At 36.1% G+C, this 12280-nt stretch overlaps 1 protein-coding gene across 2 annotated transcripts in view; it reads left to right on the forward strand.

The window, feature by feature from the left end:
- Positions 1-12280, forward strand: part of SPRED1 (sprouty related EVH1 domain containing 1) — a 117216-nt gene that overhangs the window by 41054 nt on the left and 63882 nt on the right. The gene's annotated exons all lie outside the window — the stretch shown is intronic.

Raw genomic sequence — 12280 nt, forward strand, 5'->3', positions numbered from 1 at the left:
CTAGATTTGATTCTATGAGTTTGCTTATACTAACCTATATTCTAGATTTGATTCTATGAGTTTGCTTATACTAATTATTTCAAAACAGTGATGTCATAAAATATTTGTCCTTTTGCGACTGGCTTATTTCGCTTACCATGATGCCTTCAATGTTCAAGCATATTGTTGCGTGTATCAGACTTGATTCGTTTTTATGGCTGAATAATATTCCATTGTATGCATATATCATACCACATTTTATTTATCCATTTATCAGTTGGTGGACACTTGGGTTTCTTCCATCCCTTGACAATTGTGAATAAGGCTGCTATGGACATTGGTATGCAACTCTCTGTTCAAGTCCCTGCTTGCAATTTATTTGGAAATTGAAATTTTCTAATAGTGGGATTGTGGGTAATTCTGTACTTAGCATTATGAAGAAATGTCAAACGATCTTCCACAACTGCTCCCTGCTGTTTACATTTCCACCAGCAGTGAATGAATGTTCCCATTTCTCTGTACCCTCTTCAACACTTATTTTGTTTTTTTTAAATAGCAACCAGTCTAATGGGTGTGAAATGGTATCTCATTATACTCTTGGATACTAATCTTTTGCTATACATGATACATGTTCCCCCTGCTCCCCCCAGTTTTTATGTGTGTCTCTTAATATTCTGGCATTTTTGTCATACAGAATTTTCTGTTTTGATGTAGTTAAGTCTAGCAGTCTTGCCTAATTTCTGACTTTAGGAGCAAGTTTAGAAAGGTATTCCCCACCCCAAAATTATAAAAATATTTATCTTAAAAATGATATGGTTTTAATGTTAGTGCCAGGCAGAGGTTCAAGTTTTAATTTTTTTTTCACATGGCTTCCCCAACATCCTTTTCTACAGATTTTGTGAGTTTTATCACATATTAAATGCTTACATGCATTTGATTATGTTTATGGACTCTGTTCCTGTGGTTTACAAACTTTGTTCTACATAAATGCCACCTCAATTTAATTTTTTTTCCTTTGGCCCTGCCCCCAGAAATTTGAGTGGGATATAGGAATCTGTTTTATAATAAACACATTAGATGATTATGATGCACATGCTTTATGAATTACATATTGAGAAACCTTACTCCTTTCTATCCATATCACACTTTTAATTCTATGTAGTAAACTTGAATAACTAATAGGAAAAACACTTCCCAACAGATATTTTATTCAGTGTTTATTCTGTGCCAGGCACTCCTAGTTTAGGAATATATTAGAGAACAAAGCAAAGATCCTTGGGATTACATGGAGGGGGTGGTATAGGAGGGATTACAGAAAATAACAATGAGCTATAGTAAACAAACTATAGTGCTGTGGTAGAGCAGACTACGTGTAGGAAGTGGAAGTGGAGGTCGTGGCAGCAGGGCTGCCTCACTGAGAAGGTGGCATGTGATCAAAGAAGAGAAGTGAGGTAATTAGGCATATAGCTATCTGGGAGGAGCTTTAGATATACGGCACAATCAGGGCAAAGGCCCTAATGTGGGACATGCTTGGTATGTTTGAGTCAGAGTAGGAGAATTTTTGTGTTGGCTTTTTTATTGCAATTTCTAATTCATCGCTAACTAGAAAAGCAAATTATTTCCATTATTTCTTATATGTAATCACTATACTATACTCTCTTGTTTTTCTAATACTAAATTTACTTATATTTTCTAGGTAAGCAATCATTATCATCTGCAAATAAGAATAATTAATTCTTTACCATTATTTATATTTCATTTTTTCCTCCTCCTCCCTCCTCTCCAGTCATATTACTTATATCTTTTTAACCTCCCCAGTAATGTCTTATTCCTGACTTTAATAGAAATGCCTCACTTTAGATATGGCACTAATTATTGGGTTTTTATAGCCTTTACCATACTAAAGAAATATGTTTCTAAGAGTTTTTTTTTTTCAAGGCTAGATGTTGAATTGTAAATTACTTTAACATCCTACAGGATTGGAGGTTTGAAACAGTATCTTTTGATTCCCAGTTTAGTTCCTTTTTCAGTATTTGAATCTTGGGTGCCAACTATGTAAAAATAATGTCCTAATTTTATGTTGAAGGTTATGCCCCTTCCCTCCATTTCCATATAATTTTATTTACATTGCATATTGATATTGTTACTTGTCTTGTACTTATAATCTTATTTAACTGGTGAACTCCTTGAGGAAAGAGAATGGGGTCTTTTTGAATGTGTATGCTAACACATGTCAGATGTGATAATGTACTTACTACCATTTTAAATTGAATAGTATTATTCCATTAATTTTTGTTTAAAATGTGTAGGATCTTTATTCTAGAGGCTGGATATTAGTGAAAAGGCAAGACTTTGAACAGAGAGGCCAGAGTTTTAGAACCTCATTAGGCAGCTAAATTTTACCTCTGAAGTATTTCTTCAGTCCATTCAGTTTTCTTATCCAGTTGTCAAATTATCTCATCATTCTACTCTGTGTTTCTCAAATGGATTACCAAAATATCTTCTGTGTCCGCTATTGTCTCTCTTTCCCCACCATCTATTTTTTAATCTGCAAGATAATGTGATCATATTGTTTAATTTATAGCTTATCATATTTTCCTGTTCGAAATTCATTTTTTTCTTACAATAAAGATAAAAATTCTTGATGTGGCCTTGCATGATCTCTTTCCTCTGACTACTTCATATATTCGTTTATTTCCTACAACCCCCCCCCCCCCAAAAAAAAAAAGTTTGTCTGAATATTTTCACATACTCTTTTCATGCTTCTTGGCCTTTGCAAGAAGGTCATCTATCATGGAAACCTTTTCTCCTTTTTGATATTTCCCTGTCTAATTTAACCCTACTCATCCTTAAAATCTTTAAGGATCTGTAGTGTACATCTGGCTCAAGACTTGAGTCACTGATTTCTGAGGGGGTCTTCTCTGAATGACACAAAATCGGAAAAGTTCCATATCTTATGGTTTTTGTTTGGATTGTAATATGTACCTGCTTGCATTTCTCAATGCCATCAGAGTTTCTTCCTGAGTCTATGTTTTCCTACTTTTAAGTCAAAATTATCTCATCTGAAGGGCATAGGAAGAATGAATGCTTCTGCAGGAAGGGAGCTCAAAAGAAGAGAGTAAAAGAGTCTGGGGTACTGAAATTTTTCTACTTCAATTTTGCTTAGGGCTAAAATTGTATAAAACATTTCATTGGCTTCATAGAGGCTCATGAATATGGCATGTTTAGTATGTTCAGAGTAAGGTTGGAAATTTATATTTTCATTTCATTCATAAAGTACTGAGCATTGAGCAGTGAAGAACCAGCAAGATGGCGGCAGAGTAAGGAACTCGTAGTCAACACCTGCTACAGGGCAGTTAGTAAACACCCAGAGCTATCTGGAGCTAGCAGAAGTACCTGTTTGGGGGCTCCAGGAGACCAGAAGAGCATCCTGCCATATCCTTGAAGGAATGGAAGGAGGAGACTGCCCATCTGCAGAGAAGACTCATAAGTAGAGCGCTTCATGCCATGGAGGCTGGTGCCCATCCTCCACACGAAGTACAGGCTACATCGAGAGCTGTTCCGCGGCTGAAATTGAAAGCTCCACTTCCCAAAAACAGGGAGGAAGAGATAGTTGGGCACCATCTTTAGCTACTGATGAGTAAATTCAGGGGGTTAAAGTATAATCATAGGAACAACTAAAGTTTGAACCCGTCCATGTCAGAAAGAGGCCAGGAGCTGCCATCTTAACTCCGCGCCTGGCACGAAGGGTGCGGGGCAGATTGAAAATCATAGTGCTGGTGGGGACCGCTTCTTTCCATCCAGATCAGATTGCAGCTCTAGCCTAGGCCCCAGCCCCACCTCTGGGAGGAAGGAAGCTGCAGGGACCTGTGCCAACCTCTCCTGGAAATTACGGGCCAAGCCACAGAGGCTGGTGATTATCCTACTCTGGTGGCACAATCCTAGGGAGCTATTCTGTGCCTGGAATTGGAAGCTCCATTTCCCCAAAAGAGGGGAAGAGGAGACAGTTGGCTGAAAATTTTGGCTACTAATTGGTAGACTCGGCTAGCTAAGATAGAACCCTGGCAACAGCTGGGGTGTGAATCACCCAAGTCGGAAAGAGGCCGGTGGCCACCATTTTGACTCTGCCCCCAGCCTGAGGAGAAGCCAGACTGACCCAAAATCACAGCGACTGTAGGAACCAGTTTCTTTCACCCAGATCAGCCTGCAACCTTAGCCTAGGCTTCAGCCCCGCCTGTGGTAGGGAGGAGGCTGGCAGGCCGTGCACCAGCCTATTCAGGTAACTGCAGGTAACTCTGGCTGGCACAGATTGAAAATAGGAAGTCTACCAGGGTGACTGCAGTCATCTTGGACCCATACTACATAGACTGCTGCCCGTACCTTCAGATCCATCCCTGCCCCAGGCAGGGGAAAAAGGGGTGTGAAGCTTCATCAGTCTCTCTGGGCAATTACAGCCTAGGCCAGCACAACTTGGATTATTCCACATAGCTGTGACTCTCTTGCTACCACTGTCAAAGGAGAAAATTTTGGAAGAACCTTCATTGGTCCCTGGGGCAATGAGGGCACCTTGAGCCTCCACAGCTTAAAGCACCAACTATATGCTTGGCTCCTACTGCACAACCAGCAAGGGAGAAAGGGCAAGAGAAAGCCCTAAACTAAAGAGGAAAACTGCACCCAGAATAAATACTCTAGTAAGCCAGATGGGAAGACACCAACAAAAAATTACAATTGACACCAAGAAACAGGAAGCTATGGCCCAGTTAAAGGAACAGGATAATCCTCCAGATGATATAAAGGAGGTGAGACAACTAATCATCAATGTTCAGACAAATCTCCTTAATAAATTCAATGAAATGGCTAAAGAGATTAAGGATATTAAGAAGACACTGGATGAGCACAAAGAAGAATTTGAAAGCATACACAGAAAAATCGCAGATCTTATGGGAATGAAAGGTGCAATAAATAAAATTTTAAAAACACTGGAATCATATAATAGCAGATTTGAGGAGGCGGAAGAAAGGATTGGTGAGCTTGAAGAAATGGGCTCTGAAAGTGAACATACAAAAGAACAGATGAAGAAAAGAATGGAAAAAATTGAACAAGAACAAGGTCTCAGGGAACTAAATGACAGCAGAAGGTATGCAACATACATGTCATGGATGTCCCAGAAGGGGAATAGAAGGGAAAAATGGGTAGAAGTAATATTTGAAGAAACAATGGTGGGAAATTTCCCAACCCTTTTGAAGGGCAAAGATATCCATGTCCAAGATGCACAACGTACTCCCATCCAAAAAAATCCAAATAAGCCAACTCCAAGATACATACTCATCAGAATGTCAAATGCCGAAGGCAAACAGAGAATTCTGAGAGCAGCAAGAGAAAAGCAGTGCATAACATATAAGGGATATCCAATAAGATTAAGTGCTGATTTCTCACCAGAAACCATGGAGGCAAGAAGACAGTGGTCTGGTATATTTAAGATACTACAAGAGAAAAACTTGAAGCCAAGAATCTTATATCCGGCAAGACTGTCTTTCAAAAATGAGGGTGAGATTAGAATATTCCTAGATAAACAGAAACTGAGAGAATTTCTAAGCAAGAGACCAGATATTCAGGAAATACTAAAGGCTGTGCTAGAGTCTGAAAAGAAAAGACAGGAAAGATAGGCGTGAAAGAGTCTAGAAATGAAAATTGTATCAATAAAAGTAACTAAACGTATTGAAAAAGTGGTGAAAATAAAATAATGGCAGATAAAACTCAAATAGGAATAAACTTAACCAATGATGTAAAACACTTGTATTCAGAAAACTACAACTCAGTGTTAAAAGAAAGCAAAAAAGGCGTAAATAACTGGAAGAACATTCCATGCTCATGGATTGGAAGACAAAATATCATGATGTCAGTTCTGCTCAAAATGATATACAGATTCAGTGCGATCCTGACAAAAATTCCACCAGCATTAAGGAAAAAATTGAAAACACAATCATCAAATTTATTTGGAAGGATCAGAGGTCCTGAATAGCCAGAAACATCATAAAAAGGAAAAGCAAACTCATTTCCAGACTTTAAGTCATATTATCTAGCTATAATGGCAAAAACAGCATGGTACTGGCCTAAAGACAGACACAATAGGCCAATGGAACCAAATTTATGGTTCGGAAACAGACCCTCACAAGTATGGTCAAGTGATTTTTGACTAGCCTGTCACACTCAAACACAGCTCTGGCAGAGCAATCCATTCAACAAATGGTGCTGAAAAAATTTGATATCCATAGCTGAAAGAAGGAAAGCAGACCCCTATCTCACCTTATTCAAAAATTAACTCAAAATGGATCAAAAAACTAAAAATAAAAGCAAGAACCATAAAACTTCTAGAAGAAATTATTGGAAAATATTTTCAAGACCTGGTGGTAGGTGGTGGGTTCTTAAAGGAGATAAGAGAAGGACTGAGTGGACTACTGATGTTTAATGTATGTAGACGTTTTAATTAGCTTTACTGTAAAATTGTGGGAATGTATAAAGTGGATGTAAACACAGAGTAACAGCTAGTTTATAAATGGGGATGTCGACTGAAAATGGTAGTCTAGGTATGTAAATGCCAATTGACAGATTGCTTGAGAATAATCTAGGAGCTGAATAGCACAGTAAACCAAGAGGTGGATGAGAATTGTGGTTGATGGTACAGTTAAGAGCGTCCTTTGCGAGCTAGAGCAAATGTGTATCACTACTGCAGGGTGTTGGGAATGTGGAGAAGGATGGGAAAAATACAGCTGGAGTGACCTATGGACGGTTGTTAGCAGTAATAATATAATATTCTTGCATCTATGCGAAAGATGTACTGTGTTGATAATGAGGCGGTATGGAAAATATGAGCCAGATGCACACTATGAACATGGTAATAATCAGATGATATTATCTTATTTGTAGCAAATGTTCTACCACAGTGTGGTGTGTTGATGGAAGGGTGTTGTTTGGGAATTCTGCACATGTGTATGATTATTTTATAAGTTCACAACTTCTGTCATAAAACAATGTATTTAAAAATTAATAGGGTGTGTTGGGGGAAAACACACCAAATGTAAGATAGAGGACTATTATTAGTAGTAAGGTTTTGACAATATTCTTTCATAATTTGTAACAAACGTCTCGCGACAATGCAGGGTGTTTGTGGAGACTTGATGTATGGGATCTCTATATGATGTTATGCATGTTTCCTTTGTAAATTTACAACTTTTACTTACAATTGTATATGTGTGTACATATTTAAATGATATAAAGATAATAGTAATAGGGTTGGTTGGGGGAAAAATACTTTGGTTAGTAGTAATATTTTGACAATGCTCTTTAATCTTTAGTTAAAAAGGTTTAACAACAATGCAAGTTATTGGTGGTACGGTGAGTTATGAGAATCCTGTATGATGATATATATGTTTGCTTTGTAAGTTCACAACTCTTATTATATACTTGTTGTTCATGCATGTTTATATATGAGTGATATAATTGAATAAATTTTTAAAAAATGATTTTTAAAAATTACTGAACATTTGCTATATCCCAGATAATTTTCTGATGTAGTAGTAAGCAGGAAAAACAAGGTCCCTGCTCACATGTAGTATAAATCCTATTGATAGGAGACAGACAATAAATACATATTAAGAAAGAAGATTTTTTTTCAAATAGTAATAAGAATTATGAAGAAAATAAAATTGGGAAAAGCAATGGAGTGTAATAGAATGGAGTGGAGAGAAGGTGGGTGTTAGGGTTACATTAAATTGGTAATATAAAATGGAATCTTCTACTTTTTGGAAGATTCATGTTAGCTGATAGACGGCAGCAGCCAATAAAGTATTTATGGAGTATTCCAAGTAAAGGAAACAGCAAGTGTGGAGACCCTGAGGTAGAGAGAAACCAAGTAGCAAGAAGTAGCAAGAATGCTGTTGTCATTGGAAGTAAGGAGCTATTAAAAGATTTTAGGTTGCATGCCAAACTGTTGAATCCATTTTTTTTTTTTGCTTTGGATATTGAGTCCTTGTATTAGGGTTGTTCTTTGGAACTTGATTTTTAAGCTTATCTAAAACCCAAGACTAGATAGACAGTAACTGTCTAGCTATATATTTCCTTAAGTGACAGGAAAGAAATTATTCTGGGTAGAATTTCATAGTGACAGATTTTCAGTTAAGTTACTGAAAATTAAGATTTTTTTTTTTTTTTTTTTGGTTACCTAATTCTGTGAATATGATGTGATTCCTAAATATAGCTGCCTATTAGGGAACTACTTAAGAAATTTAAAATATAGGTTTCCCAAGCCCTTTCTCTTAGGAATTAGAATTGTCAGGGAACTGGCCTTCCGTATCTGTTTTTAAAAAGCTCTCCAGGTAATACTCATAAAGTCAGTCCTCAGGAGTTTAGAAACCTCTGAACCAATGTAATTTTTTACTAGAACAAGTTTTACCTTGATTTGTGGTTACTAATTTGCTCATTATTAAGTGAATTTCTTGTAATTTTACATGTTCTGTTTTTCATACTGAAGAGCAGAGTGTTGAGCGCCTTGAAATGAAAAATACATTGATGATGAATGTACAGCATTGTGATTATACTAAAAGCCAGTGATTATACACTTTAGATGAATTTGTATGGTTTATTAATATGTGCCCATAAAATTAATTTGTTTAGAAAAATGCGTTGAAGTGACAAATGGTTTAAGGAATTTAAAGATATTACGTACTAATTGGTTAATTGCTCTTTCTTGATGCTTGTATTTTTTGATAGACTTCAAACCATGCTCTGTTTATTTAAATAGTTGTTGTTTTTTAAGGTTACTTTAATTGAAGGTGGCAATCCATATATTAATGTCCCCCAGCTCCTCTCAGGTACTTCTGTTAAACCAAATTGGTTTGACTAGGCACTAAGTTGTTTTCCAGTGAATAGTATCTAAAAAGGCCCTAATTTTGCTACACAGATTAATTTCTTCTGTTCATTCCCCAACTGCACTAATTGTGCTTATTAGTCTATCTATTCGTGTGCATGTTTTCATTGATCTCCCTCTCCGTACCTTTTGTTTCCCTTGAAATTGTTGCGCAGTCACTTCGGCTCCAGATCTCCTTATTCTCTAAATATTAGTTTATTCCTACCTCATCTCCATGTTATCAGCAAAATGGTGGTGGTATTTCTCTAGCCAGGCTTGGCAGAACAGATTAAAGCTGTTTCCCTTCAAAGCAGACTGAATATGATTTCATATTAAGGTAGCATTGCATACTGCATGGAACTAGGTCATTACTTTTAAATTCTTACAAAATATAATTTATCAATCTCCAGAGTTTCCAGTATAGGACCTTTTGAAGAGAGTCATTCAATTCCAATTTAGTGTGGGTGACAGTAAAATTTAGAAGTGAAATTGTCTATTTAATATTTAACTCCATATTAAGATCTTCCTTTAGATTTTTGCCTGTCTATATTGCTGTTTTATTATACATTAGTTTCTTTCTATAGCTTATGAATTTCATGTGTTTTGTTTTATGTAAATATTATAAATTCATACATTTTTTTTAAAAGGTTCCTTTAAGACAGAAGGTGAAAAGAGGTGAAACCAATCCACATTTAAATGAGCCAACATTTAAGAAATAAGGAGATTTCACCTAGACCGAATTTCCAGCTTCTCTATAAAGATCAAGACATTTTCATGACACTGGGCCTGGTACTAGGTAGCTGCTGAGTGGTAATAAGTGTTCCCTTTAAATCATCACAACCCCCAATACTACAAGTATTATAAGCACTTAGAGCAGCTACCTTTGATCATTTATGTTTGCTTTTGACCACTGCTTAAGACCTCTGATACCATTATGGGTATTTGTAGAGGTTGAATCTGAGTCTTCTATGACTTGAGAAGAAACAGAAATTCAAACATTTATTTGAAGCTATTAATGCCTTTCTAAAAGGCATCGGTCTTAAACTAATTTAACTTGGCAAAAGGTTGTTAACAGAATTTGAACTTATTACTTTACTAATCTCTATTACTATAATTATTGTATTCAATCCAGTATTAACTTTTACATTCAAATCATACTTCCAATATACAGGCTTTTCTTTTTGCATTCCAAGATAAAACCATTGTCTTGGCTTTCATAATACTTTATTCAAGTGTTCCTATCTCTGGTAAGGACTCTTCTAACCTTCTCTGACTTCCCTCTTCTTCCTTAAGTGTGAAAGAAAGAGCATTTCTCCCACTGCTAAGTTTCAGTCTGTATTCTTTTCTTTTACAGAGGAGTGTGACTCACTTCTAAAGATTCCATTACCATTTTAAGACAAAAGACTCCTAAATTAGCACCTCTTGGACAATTCAAATGTGAAATCCTCCACTATACGTCCTCAACTCAACTCCTGTATCAAAATCATTGTTGCTTTTATTATATTATTTTATTATTTATTCAAGTTAGTTGTATTGTGAATTCTTTGAGAATAGGAACTGTGTCTTGTTCTTTGAATGCTTTCTGTTTAATAGATTGTTTGGCTTGTAAAAGCCATCCAATAAATTCATTCAGTTTTTATCAAACATCATTTATGTACTAGATACTGTTAAATTACTTATGTCCTCATGGCTTTCTAGGTACTTTTTCTGAATATCTTATACTTGACAATCAAACTCATGCATTTACTCTAGATTGACATCAACTTCTTTTGTACATCTTTTATACTATATGCAGCACGACGCAACTGAATCCATTACAGGCTTACAATCTTAGAGGTTACTTTGACTCTTGTGTTTTTTGGTACCCCTTTCATCAATATATTCTCTGTACGTTTGTTTAAAAGAATGTATCTAGGATTTTAACTTCCAGCTCTTAACTGTAAAGACACTGTTGTATTCCCAGGCTTCATTACTAAAATAGCACCTGGGTTCAAATTGCAACTTCCTAGCTGCCTTTCTCAAGCTTTCCTGATCCTATTATTCAATATATATATTCTCAGATACCAATTTAGTCATATATCTTTCCTTCCACCTTCATCCCTACCCTCAACCCCACCAGCCCACACACAGGAGCTTAGAAGAATAGTTCCCTTTTTAATATGCAAAGATTTTGCACCAGTAAGATTCTTATTTAGCCTAACTCATTTTTATTGTCATCAATAATCCTCCCATTCAAGCAATGATAGCACATATGTTGCATACTTCTGTGTCATCTTTCATGAAAAAAATAAACTTTCTGTCTCTGGCAGTGACATTTTTTGATGATACATGTTGGAAGGTATCTAATTTTTTAAAAGCAGCATTGCTTGTCAAATTGACAGTTCAGATTATTTTTAAAGTATTGGTATAAGAAATTACTAAAGCTGTTTTTTAACGATTTTTACTTACACAGAATATTTTTTAATGAATGTTCCATATAATTATTATTTCATTCTATAATCAAGTCATTTGAAGAGATGGGGATGCATTAACCTACATATCTTATTTGAAGAACTGCTTGCCCAAAAAATTCACTTTATACACGTGTGTAAGATATGTAGGTTAATGTGACTCCATCTCTTTAGTAGTTACTCAGTTTTAGATAGGGATAAAAAGTTGTTCATACCCATTCTCCTTTTTTTCCAGAAATAAATAATTAATTGGGTTAACTTTTTAGCTCCAGTTTCCTAGAATCAAGATTGTCAGCTTTGTAGTTAAGGAACATTGCTGATTGATAAATAGCTCCTGGACTGGGAGGGCTGTGAACCAGTTGTATACCTGGTAGAAAGCTAAAGTTTTGGTCTCTTCTGAGTTGGTGCATTCTTCTAAATGGGTATGTCTCTTTATAGCAGGAATTCTTAACCAGGAGTCTGTGGAAAGATTTTAGGGGTTTTGTGAGTTTGAATTGAAAACTTAAATAAACATCATTCAAAAAAAAAAAACCCCACAAACAAACAAAAACCGTTATTCTTGTGGGGACTTGTTGGTGTGGGTATGATATATTTATTTAAAAATACACAGTATAGTGTAGACTTAGTAAGGGGTTGGGGTTTTCACCTAACTGGCAAAGGGGTCCATGGAACAAAAAAGTTTAAGAACCCTTGCTTTACAGGAATTCTAGAAGCTGCCCATGGGACTGTTAAGGGATGTATTAGTTTCTATATGGAGCTTGGGCTTCTAAGCCAGAGGTAGTTCATGTACCCAACTATGGGATTTCATTTGTTTTTAATTGAACTGTCATATAGGGAGCTAATGAATAGCCCCTGAATTGCTGTAAGGACCCCTGCTAAAGAGACATCTCAAAGCTGCCCTGATATGTTTGTGTCCTGTGTTCTTTTAAGTAAATCATGGCAGGTA

The sequence above is a fragment of the Dasypus novemcinctus genome, chromosome 3 (assembly GCF_030445035.2).
Source record: "Dasypus novemcinctus isolate mDasNov1 chromosome 3, mDasNov1.1.hap2, whole genome shotgun sequence".
Classification (NCBI taxonomy): Eukaryota; Metazoa; Chordata; class Mammalia; order Cingulata; family Dasypodidae; genus Dasypus; species Dasypus novemcinctus.